The 12,248-nt window shown below is 36.2% G+C and overlaps 1 protein-coding gene across 1 annotated transcript in view; it reads left to right on the top strand.

Moving 5' to 3' along the window:
• Window positions 1-5,957: 5,957 nt before the first annotated feature.
• The window catches only part of CDH9 (cadherin 9), a 162,279-nt gene continuing 155,988 nt past the window's right edge, over window positions 5,958-12,248 (top strand). The window contains exon 1 of the mRNA XM_034411935.3: window positions 5,958-6,348. The gene's annotated coding sequence lies outside the window, so the exon portion shown is untranslated. The remainder of the gene's footprint in view (window positions 6,349-12,248) is intronic.

Genomic DNA, 12,248 nt, shown 5'->3' with positions numbered 1-12,248 from the left:
ATGAATCTCAGTCAGACTCCTCCTGATTTCTGGTGATAAAGAAACACCTGCTTTCTAGTATTTCATAGATTTTGCAGCTTTATAGAGAAGACCATCCAATCTATGCCTAAATTAAAATTAAAGAAACAGGCTACATAGTTGTTCATCACAGTAAACAATTACACAGGCATCTAAATACTATTTTGTCAGATTACATTATAATTAATTAGCAATAGTTTGATTTTTCATTATTTTATATCTGTACCTACCATTTAATAGAATTTTTTATGAACATCTGAGTAGTTCTAATGATAGTGATTTGTAAGGATGGTGATGGTGACAATGGTTCTTATGAAGCCTTCTATGACCACATTGTTAGTGACTGAGCACTGGACTTCCTCACAGTTCTCTACTTCAATTTCAGTTATCTAGCATATTGAAAAAAAAAATTAAAAAAGGAAATATTCTTCTCCTACTCCTCCCTCCCCCCCTTTGTTGCTGTCAGCAGATTCTGTTGAGGGCTGATTTCTTTTCTTTTGCAAAGTATAGGAAGTAAAGAAGATTACAGTCTGCTGGAAACATGACTGTACAATAAAACTGTACAACTACAAAATCCCCCCCCCCAATATTACAATTTTGCCATGTTTACTGTTAGGTTGCATGAGAATGGTAAAAAAAAATTCTGAATAACATTTTAGTACAGTGATATTTATAGCATTATCACTTAAAAATTGAATGACCATGAGGTTATTTATGTCACCTAAATATATATTAATTTAGATTTTATTCATGAGGTGGCAGCTATATAAAATAATATGTATATATCAATGTGTCACTTTCTGTGAAAGGCTTATATTGTAACTGTGTGTGCGTGTGTTTATAATGAGAGAGAGGGAGGGAGGGAGGGAGGGAATATCATGGCTTGTATGAATCTGATCTTTGGAGGGTTAGGAACATCATGGCATTTTTTTCAGAGTCTTCATGGCTGCTCTACTAAATGCTAGTCTGAAATCCTGTACGTATAAATTATATACTACAAGATTGGAAGTTGGGATTGCTACCTCTCTTCCTTCCATATGTCTTCTAAACAGTCTTCTCTAAATGGGATATTTTTGCTGATTTTAGTAATTTCAATGAGGCCGGTACCTTTCTGAAGTGTAACGGACATTCTGTACGGAACTCCTGAGTAAGCTTCTTGGAGTTCAGAGAGGCTTACTAATTGTTAAGTGTTCTATATTTTCTTTAACTGCATTATACCGAAGTCTTATACTACTCTAGACTCTACATTTATAAAGAAGATAGTTTCAGGATTATGCCCCTAAATAAAACCAGGTTGCTAGCCATAAGAAAATGTAGAACTGGTTAAAGCTACATAACAATTAAAACAAAGCAAACATAAAGAAAGAAATACAACATAAAAACCAAGAGTGCAGGAGAGGGTTTAAATAAAAGCAAACCCAACCCAACCAAAGCTTTTAGCACATTCTACATTTATCTTATTTTCTCTATTCCCTTCTTTTTCTTACCTCATGGGATTTTCTTCAGCAACACAAATCACTCAGATTTTCCTCTTCTTGGTGTTCAGTTACAATAGCTGTGACATTATCACATTGTCACATTGTCATATAAAAATCTTCTTTTTGATCCATACTTATGCTTTCATGACAAGTTGCATTTCTTTATGTACTTAAGTATGAAAAAATTTTCTGAATATTGCCTTATCTTACTTCAAAAGTAGCAAAATATAGATGTATTTTTCCCTTGTTTCTTATATAGTGCTTACTGTAATATTGTTTAATACAATATTTCTATAAGAAGGAGGACTATATAAATTCTGTGTTTTATTTCCCCATATACATAGCATCATGAAAGCAGTAGCTAAATTTTCAAGTGAAAAATGCTTTAAAACTGTCATTAAATCATGTAGTTATGCTCAGGAAATCTTCCAATTAATCATCAATATATGTAGCATGTCTGTAAAACAGACTGTCCTTGAAAGAAGAAATGTGAGTTTCTGAGACTGACTTTAGGGCAGCATCTTCCATTAAGATTGCATAATTAATTTGTTTTGGGAATTCTAGGGAGAGGCACAGTCCAAATACTGCCAATTTATAAGAAAGGGAATGGGAATGCCTGACTTACTTACAGCTCTTTTATTGATCCATTAAGACCAATTAAAATGTTGCAAAGCATCGGCTTTCAAATCAAAAACTCTTGGTTCCCTGAAACAAGACTTTTCATCAAAACTGGGCTTTTCATCAAAACTCATTAAAACTGCACTCTGGAAAGAGTGCAGAGAAGAGCAACAAAGATGATTAGCGATCTGGAGGCTAAAACATGAAGAATAGTTGCAGGAATTGGGGATATCTACCTTAGTGAAACGAAGGACTTTTCTTTAGGGGAGATATGATGGCAGTATTCCAGTATTTGAGGAGCTGCCACAAAGATGAGGGGGACAAATTATTTTCCAAAGTACCAGAAGGCAAGACAAGAAGCAATGGATGGAAACTAATCAAGGAAAGAAGCAACCTAGGAGGAATTTCCTAATAGTGAGAACAATGAACCAGTGGAATGGCTTGCCTTGTGGGTGTCCCATCATTGGAGGCTTTCAAGAAGAGACTGGACAGCCATTTGTCTGAAATAGTATTGACTCTCCTGCTCGAGCTTTGGGTTGAACCAGAAGACCTCCAAGGTCCCTTCCAACTCTGTTATTCTACTCTCTATTATAGAAAGAATGGACAAGCTTGGATGGAAAATAGCTTGCTGCCAGTTTTTGTTTTTGTTTTGCTTTGCTTATAGAAATGTTTATATTGGTCATAAAGTGAAACCAACATCCTGGTGGTTATATTGGATGTATCTGAAGATGCAGTTACAGTTGATGCCATACAGTAGTAGAATAACAAGCAAAGAAGAGGCTCAGCCAAAATCTAAAAAAAAAATAACATGCACTCAAAAATATCTCCAAATCTTTTGCTGACATTTCATAGTAGACTGTTCAAAGGTGTTTTTTTTTTAAAAAAAGGTAATAGACTTTGATTGATGTTTATGAAGACAAAGTGTTTAAAAAGTTATCTTCAAAATCCTCTTGTTCTCTATCCACAATGCATTTGGAATAAAGAAGTAAATACCAGTACTATCTTAATTTTAAGTGCCAGTAAGGATATTGATTGAAATGATATTTATCTCCAAAGTTGTAATGTAAATATTCTGAAAAAAGGCTTTAGTGGTTACCTTTAAAAAAATATTTGAAAATCATCATCATCATCATCATCATCATCATCATCATCATCATCAGTGGGTGCAGCAACATTTCACAAACTGACTACCTACAATGCCATGACCGTGTTGCTAAGATCATTCACTGGAAATTGTGCCAGAAGTTTGGATTTGAGTACAGCAAAAACCAATGGGAACATCAGGTTGAGAAAGTTTTAGAGAATGAGAAACTCAAGATCTTGTGGGACTTCAGGATTCAGACTGACAGGCACTTGGTCCACAATACACCTGACATTACAATAGTTGAAAAGAAAAAAGCATGGTTCATTGATATTACAATACCTGGTGATGCACGGATTGAAGATAAGCAGCAAGAAAAAATCATAAAGTACCGGGACTTGCAAATTGAAGTTGAGCGACTGTGGAAAAAGAAATTGTGTATTGTCCCGATTGTAATTGGAGCTCTTAGAGTAATACCCAAAGGGCTTTTTAGAAATTCTAAATTTACCGGACTTGAACATTTTGATTCTACAAAAAACCACCTTACTCGGAACAGCTTACATCCTCCGACGATACCTTAACAGTTCCTAGGTCCTTGGTTAAGACTTGAGCTGCTGAGCTATTAACCAGCCTCAAAGGCTGTGAATCTCACTAAAGATTAACCAATAATAATAATAATAAAGTTTGTGCAGAATAATATAATGGATAGTACTCCTCTTCACCCCAGTTTTATTCTTGAATTTTTTTTCATTAGGAAGAATAGGGACTTAAATAAAAATATGGATGTATGAATAAATCTGTTTTGACCTGTTCTATTGAATTATACAATTGCGTTGAATAGATGTATTATATCATACTATCACTCTAAGCCAGGATAGGGTGATGTCCCACCCCACAATTTTTAACAAGTGTTTTTAAGATCAACTTTGAAATGAGATCATTCTATAGTGATTTACAATGATGTAGTTAGATTTTGGCTATTATGCAAGATCATTCTGAACCATCATACTGTAAGAATAGATATTTGATCGAGTCTATGTTGTCTGAATGATATCTGTCCTAAAATGCAGACATGCCATCTGAAGCAGAATTAATAGAGCACTTCCAATTAACTTAAAAGGTGGAGATGTTAGGGAGAATGAAACTATGCCCTTCCCAACAAATATGAAAATCCATTCAAGTTTCAAGACTGCCAAAAAATCCCACTATATGATATGGCAGCTGACACTACAACTCAGAGCTTCTGCTGAAAATTTTACTTTAAATAATCAGATGTACTATACCAATATATTATAACATCCTAGGTTCTTGGGGAAAGCTTGATGCAATCAAGGCCAACCCATCTAAAGAACTGGCAGCTACACCAAACAGATAAAGAATAAAAAAGGCACCGGAAGAATATTTGAAGGACAGTGAAGAAGATGCACTAAAGCTCTATATGACAAAAACAAACTTCTGTACAAGAGAAACCAAATTAAGAATAATAACAATAGTAAAAATAGCAAAGCAATATATTACATGGCCAGTACATTAAAAATATTTTAAAAAGCTAGCAAACAAAGCAGATGACCAGTCCTAGCAATGGTTAAGAGCAGGAAAGTTGAAGAAAGAGACAACGATTCTGGCTGCATGAGACCAATCTTAAGAACAAATGCATAGAAAGGCAGAACTGAGCAGACAGCAACAGACACCTCTGCAAAGAAGCTGAAGAAACAATGGCATGCCAAATTAGCAACAATGGATACCATTTGCCTGCAAGCAAAAATTGCTGGGACTACAAAATAGACAAAATAAAAGGCAACGTAGATGTTAAAATGCTCTGAGACTTCAGAAGACAAACAGATAAGCACCTGCCATCTAACACTCCATACTTGACAATTGTCAGTAAGGAAGACAAAAAAGTCTGGATGGTAGATGTGGCAATACCCAGAGAAATCACAAAATATAAAGACCTGCAATTAGAGGTCAAACCACTGTGACAAAAGAAAGCAAAGGTAGCATAAAGAGTAATAGGAGCTTTGGGTACAATTCCAAATCAACTGGAGCATCATTTGAACACCACTGGCATTGACAAATTCACCATCAGTCAATTGCAAAAGCAGCTTTACTTGGAATTGCTTACATCCTGTGATGATACCTTTAATGCTATATGAAACAATATTTGCCTATTCCACATCCTTGGAAAGGACTATGACAAGTGGATAAAAATGCTATCTGGTTGACTGTTGGACTTTCTTATACGTAGGCACTGTGCAAAAGGTACAATCATGAGCAAAGGTTTCAATAGATCAAGTGATTACACTGAAAATCAAACCTATTCTAAGTTTACAAAATCAACTCCTCTTAGTTTGTAAGAGGGTTATTTTTGCCCAGTTAGCATGTTTCTAGTGTTTTAATTTCTGGCGCCTTTTTTTTTTTTTATCATAGTGGCAAGCAGGCAAGCAAGTTTCCTCTTAAATCTTAAAATACTGATTGCAGAGGGCAATGCAACTATGTAAGGTGATGGGTATGTACCCAGTTGACATTAAATCACAGTAAAAGGGACCAGCGTAATCAAAAAAATCTCCCACACAGCTAATTTACAGGCTGCATACACTGATGTCCCTTATTCCAGGATTGAACATAAAATGAAACTCTTTAACTGAGGTTCCTTTCTAGTAATGGGTAGTCCTTGTCAAAGCCCTCCTGCGTATGCCCTCCTCCTTCATTCACTTGCAAATCACTGGGTGTTTGGTACAGCCAACACCCCCCCCTTCCTTCCCTCCCAACGTTCACATTCCTTTACACCTTCCGCCCCTGTTCCCCAAAGCCACAGATCCAGCCCTGGCTACTGCTTCATCAGTAGCATGAGCTCTTAGCCTAGGAAGGATGGTGCTTTTTTAAGCAGAGGTTCTGAACCCAAATCAATCAGACCGAGGGGGGGTGGTGGTGTCTACGGCTTCAGTTTGCTACTTGCTGAAGTTAAAAGTGATGCAGAAGGAGAGAGGCAGGGACAAGGAAAGGGAGAGGGAGAGAGAGAGCTAGAGCGGGGGAGGAAGGTCTGTGTAGACACAGCGTTGGAGCGAAGATCCACAGGCAGATGAGGAACTAAAGCAACCTTGAACAGCGTCAGCTGGAAGTAAAGCTTCAGCCGCTTTCACCAGCAAGAAGGAGGTGAGTAATCTCTCTCGTTTCGCCTTAGATTCTCGAACAACAGGCTTCATTTGAATGTTAGACACTGTATTTTTTGGCTATTCTCCCTCGCTCGCTCCCTCCCCCCCCCTCTCTCATTTTTGCGGCGGGATGGAGAGGCTTGCATGAAGATAGAAATAAAGGCGTGCGCCGAGAAATGGGTAGTCAGCGACAAGAGCTACTACACATTTTTGAAACTTGAACTCCGATTTAAAGTGCTTCCTTGCGCACTTGCATGCAAATGCACACAGGAAGGATATGCATGGAATCCATTGGACAGTTTGCCAACAGGAATGGAGCTGGATTCTACTTATCTGTTGGCAGAGCTGGTTCAGCCGAGCGGGGTTTTAAACTTCTGCTTAATTCATAGGCTTCATTTCTTGCATGCAATATTTCTATAGCAATATTACTTGATCTGCCTAGGGAGCAAGCTATAAATGACTAAGCCTTAATAAATTATTAATAAATAATAAGTCTACATTATTTTAATTAACCAAAGGGGGAAAGATGTATCTAGTATTTTCTGTAAAATAAAAATAAATAAATAAATCATTAATCTGTAAGGACTATGTTTACTTTCAAGGGGCAAAAATATTGGTTGACACTGATTTTGATTTTACAAAGCATTTATTAGTTTGACTTGCATTGCTGACGGAGTTCAAGCTTCCAAATAGCACAGAACTCTGCTTTCGGCATTATTTTTGTTCACAGTCAGGGATGTATGTGTTGAATGCACAGTTGGCAAATTTGAGAGTGGAATAGCTAGGCAAACTTCTTTGCCAACTCATAACCTCATTCTGGACTGGCAGTTCTGATCAACAATGCCACTGAAAGGAAATAGGAATTCAGGAAGAATATCCTAATCAAGATATTTCTTTTCACGGATCTGACTCATCTGAAAGGGTAATTCACTGACAGTTCTCTCACCAGCAATTTCTATTTGTTTGGTATTGTTTTCCACCTACATTTTCAGTTATGCATGCCAAGAATTCCATAATGGCTTCACAGAACATCCAGATCCTCGACTCTGAAATAATGAATGTGAACTGTAAAGGAAATCAATATTCCGCTGCAATTGTATGGGCTGTCTGTGTACTAAACCCATTCATCCTATGCCAGGTAGACTTAAATAATGGCTCCAAATAGAAATGGACAAGATCCTGGTAGGACGTAATTTACATTTGTGTTTACCATGTTAGAACTATAAGGGGATCATCTGGGAAATGATAAAGTTGAAAGAGAATAGAACCAGTTTAATTTATGCTGATTTTTTTTTCTCAAGCACAACTTGTGATTCTATTGATGTTTGAGAGTTATAGCACTTTCAGAAGATAGAATAGAATAGAATAGAATAGAATAGAATAGAATAGAATAGAATAGAATAGAATAGAATAGAATAGAATAGAATAGAATAGAATAGAATTTTTTATTGGGCAAGTGTGATTGGACATACAAGGAATTTGTCTTGGTGCATACGCTCTCAGTGTACATAAAAGAAAAGATACATTCATCAAGAATCATAAGGATTCTTAATAATTAATAATTAAGATAATTAAGAAGATACTTTTGCTTTTGATCTTGGTAGTATTGTTCAATCTGTAAGTTTTAACTTCCTAGCCCAAAGGAAGCTTTCAATCTTATATTAAGAATCAACAGTGTAAGTCAGATATGCCTTTGATTTTGTTTTATATGCATACTGTAGTACTTTCAGTTAAATGCACATTCTCATCCGCAGATAGACAGTGATGTGCTTTTGAGTGAATACACTGAATTTGAGAAGGTTGATTTCCTCACTATGATGAGCATTTGATTTATTGGGGGGGGAGGGGGGTTGTTTCATAATACCTGAGCAGCAGTTGGCTTTTTATGCACATCATTTTCTGAAGATCATAGTGATCTCCTACTGAGTTCCATTAGGATAGGGTACATTTCCTCCTAAAAAATTTCCTGACATTCTGAAGCAATACCCAAGCTAGTGAAACACCAATTCCTAAAAATGGACATATTGACAGTAAACAAATGTGATTTGAGAATGGAACTAGCTAAAGCTATTGGCAAGCAATATGGTCAGTATTTATTAGAAATAATGCAAACTTTTATATTCACAAGCATGTAGGTAGCATGGACTATGGTAGGTGGTCCTACAAACAACATTAAATCCATTGAAGTAGAATAACTTTCAAACAAAGCAGACCGTGTTAGTATTTAAAACAGTGCATTATGTTAAAAAAAAGTCTTAATTTGGGATGTTTGCTGGTTCTTTTATTATGGAATAAAAAAAATCTGGACTTGCAGAGACAAAACAACTTCAGAAGAGCCAATCAAGACCTTTGTTCTTTGGATTAGAGCTGCAGCATTCCATAGAGTGGCAAAATAAAACCAAGATGAAATCTGAGCGTTCCCTCCTCCCTTTTCTGTATTTAATCTATTATTTTTGAGGCAGAACATTTGTTTATTCCTTAAATAGTTTTTATTATAGATAAGTAATAAAATATTTTACAGGCTTGCAGGTGCCTTGTCAATCTAACTTAAATTTTGAAAAGGTTGTTAACCTGTTTAATTGATTATTCTGGGAATCAAGGAGACAGAAATTCTGCAGTAAATTAGATCAGCTTGAGAGAGAAAGGAAGGAGGAAGGGATGCTAACAAAACCTGGCATAGAGTTGATGAGTACCAATCACTCAATCACCTAGAATGATAGACCTGGCAGGTACTAAGTGAAATCATGTGCTGCCATCTCCTGTGAGCCAGGTTCTTTGATATCTAAAGTATCCTTGGCAGATGCCTGTCTGAAATCCTCCAAATGGATTTCACGATATCCCTGTTTAGCATATTCTGTTTGAAAGCATTTTACCCGTATTTGTAGGATCACTGAGAGTACTGTGTCTACAGGATGCCACACTGTGATGACTTGTGTCAAAACAAGGATGCATTCTTTGAAGGAGACTGTATAGTAATGTGTGGGCAGGCTACCCAGTTGCATGTAACTAATTTGAAACTACAGATCCAAAAAACATATTCCAGAGTTGATGCTGGACATCAGCAAATAAAATTGACCACTGTTAACCAACATCATCTCTTTTGATTATTGAGGTTTACTGGTTGAGAGCCTATGGAAAGCTTAGGTGCTTTTTTTTTGTAGCAATTAATTATTAGCAGTTCATTGCTAATAATTGTGAAGTGAGTAATTATCATAAAATTTGCTATGACTCCTTTCTATAGATCTTGTTATGGAGAAAAGGATAGCTTATAGCATACGTTTGCACTTATAGTAAACTTATAGTAAGAATTGTTTGATTTCTTTTTAATGAAAGGAAATTAGCATTATTTCACAGGATGAATCTTTTCATGTATATTCTTGAAGCATCTCTATTGAATTTTTCTACCTCTGAATTCAAGTTTGGAAAGTCCATAACTACAAACTAGTAAATCACATTTTAGGTTAATGTTGTGCCCAGTTTGATAGTTGTGACTCAGAAGATCATAATCCCATAAAATTGGATTAAATAAGCAAACGATGGTTCGGTTACCCATGCATAAGAATGTCAGGAAAAAAATGCTACAGATTTACACTGGGGTTTTCTAGCTCATAGTTCAAACTGACAGACAGACAGAAACTTTATTTTTATCCTTGACCATTTAATAGTTACACCTGATATGTGTAACACTTTTAATTCTGTATTAACTTAGTTTTTTTTTAATAACACTATCAGCTTTTTGAGACTGAATACTTTACCATAAAATGAATGTACAAATTTTCAGCTTCCTGAGGCTATTGGGTATGAATGCGGTAAATAGTGTAACACAAAGTTTCCTATGAATATTATGCATAATATAAAATCATTCTTACTATCTGAAATAGTGACTTCTGAGGAAGTATGCACAAAATCACAGATATACTTTCTTATAAGACATTCCACTGGCAAATTTAGCGTTACCAAATTTCAACTACTGAAATCCAGTCAACAAAAAATGGCTGCAAAAATGACACATATGACTTTAACCTTCTTGCTGCTCTCTAGTGGTTGTCTGGGCATTTGCAGCCCAGATCTTACCAAATGTCACAACTTGATGATTTAGAGGTCTGCTTTTAGATTTAAAAAAAAAAAATGACATCAGAAGCCCCTGGCTTTAAAATTATTCTAGTTTCCTTCTCTTTTTGCCCCCACAATAATGTAAAATGTGTAAAATCTGATCAGAAATATAAACTTGCTTAGGTAAAGACATTGGCAATAGCCAAGTTGATTAGAAGCATCCCAGAGTGTGACATTAGGAAATTGGAGATAACAGAAAACCAAATTCCATTAAGCATAAGGGCATGAAATAAGAAGAACCTGACATTTATGAAACGTGCATGGAAGAAGGAGTGCAGCTGACATTATTTTTCAATCAGTCAATAGGTGTTCGGGTTTCTTCTTCTTCTTCTTCTTCTTCTTCTTCTTCTTCTTCTTCTTCTTCTTCTTCTTCTTCTTCTTCTTCTTCTTCTTCTTCTTCTTCTTCTTCTTCTCCTCCTCCTCCTTCTCCTCCTTCTCCTCCTCCTCCTCCTCCTCCTCCTCCTCCTCCTCCTCCTCCTCCTCCTCCTCCTTCTCTCCCTCCCCCTCCCTCTCTCTCTCTCTCTCCCTCCCCCCTCCTTCTCTCTCTCTCTCTCTCCCCCCCTCTCTGTCTCTGTCTCTGTCTCTGTCTCTGTCTCTGTCTCTCTCTCTCTCTCTCTCTCTTTCTCTCTCTGAAGTTGTATGGCTTAGAGCAGCTGTCCTCAGTAAATGCTGTCTAGAGATGCACAAATACTTGGATATGAATAATAATATCTGAGTGGGGACTGAGAACATTTTGCATTCCCTGAAAAGGGTTTATGGAGAAGTTAGCATTAAAAAAACTGAAGCCCATATTGCTACTAAAGGGCAACATAAAAGCAAGCCAAGGGAAATGAATCACAAATCTGGACCATCAAAATTCTTGGCATCATCAGTATTTTATTAAAAAAAATAAAAAATAAAGGGTTTTTTTTCCCCCTAAGCTATTTTTTCCTTCCAGCTATTTCCCAATAAAATTGGGTCATGTTTTTGGTTAGGGATTTTGTACAAATTTAAAGAAGTTTAATGCTCCTTCCTCAGCAAATTCTGAGAAATGTGTATTGGTTTGGGTTCCTTATGGAACTTCCATGGCACTTTGATCAAGGCTATGACTAAAGCATTTCCAATATTGATTGCCCCTTAAAATATTGTAACAATTCATACAGTATGTTACATAATTCATTTTATTTTATTTTTGAATTGCTGGAATTTTCCCCAACTGCTGCAACTTTTCCCAATAAACATTGCTTTGTGCTCACCTTACATGAGAAAATAAAGGGGAATAGATCAAGCTTTATATACTACCGTGTTCTGCAATCTCAGTTCTTTCTAAATACAGCCATTTCAGAAACTCTGCTTTCTCAGATTTACTCTTATTTCTGAACATATAGTTTCCGCCAAAAAACAAAAATCCACGTCTTTTATGTGAATTTCTAAGCAGAGAATAATGGCAAATATACTCTGCTCATTGTTATTCACTTGAGATCATTAGTACTGTTAGAAACAGTCAAATTTCTTATAAAGAATTGCCTTGGGATAGGGCTGGAAAGCCAAGATCATGGAGAAAATACCAACCTGGATGAGATCAACCCATTCTATGATTCTAGGTAGAAAGGCTGAAGTTTTGTTCTGCTACAAACCCCAAGCCAAGATTTAGCAAGCCCCAACAGAGACTATTGTAAATGATCTAAGACTGCAGGTAGAGGGGTCTAAAAGCTGAACATACATTCTAATTTGCTTCTTGACTGAAACCTGGATTTTTTTTAAAAAAATGCAGATGTACCTAGTATTGCATTTCTAACAAAAGAAGAT

The sequence above is a fragment of the Pantherophis guttatus genome, chromosome 3, assembly GCF_059756535.1.
Source record: "Pantherophis guttatus breed Tessera chromosome 3, ASM5975653v1, whole genome shotgun sequence".
NCBI classification, from domain to species: domain Eukaryota; kingdom Metazoa; phylum Chordata; class Lepidosauria; order Squamata; family Colubridae; genus Pantherophis; species Pantherophis guttatus.
Note: the sequence above shows the minus strand (reverse complement) of the source record. Positions and strands in the feature narration are given on the sequence as shown.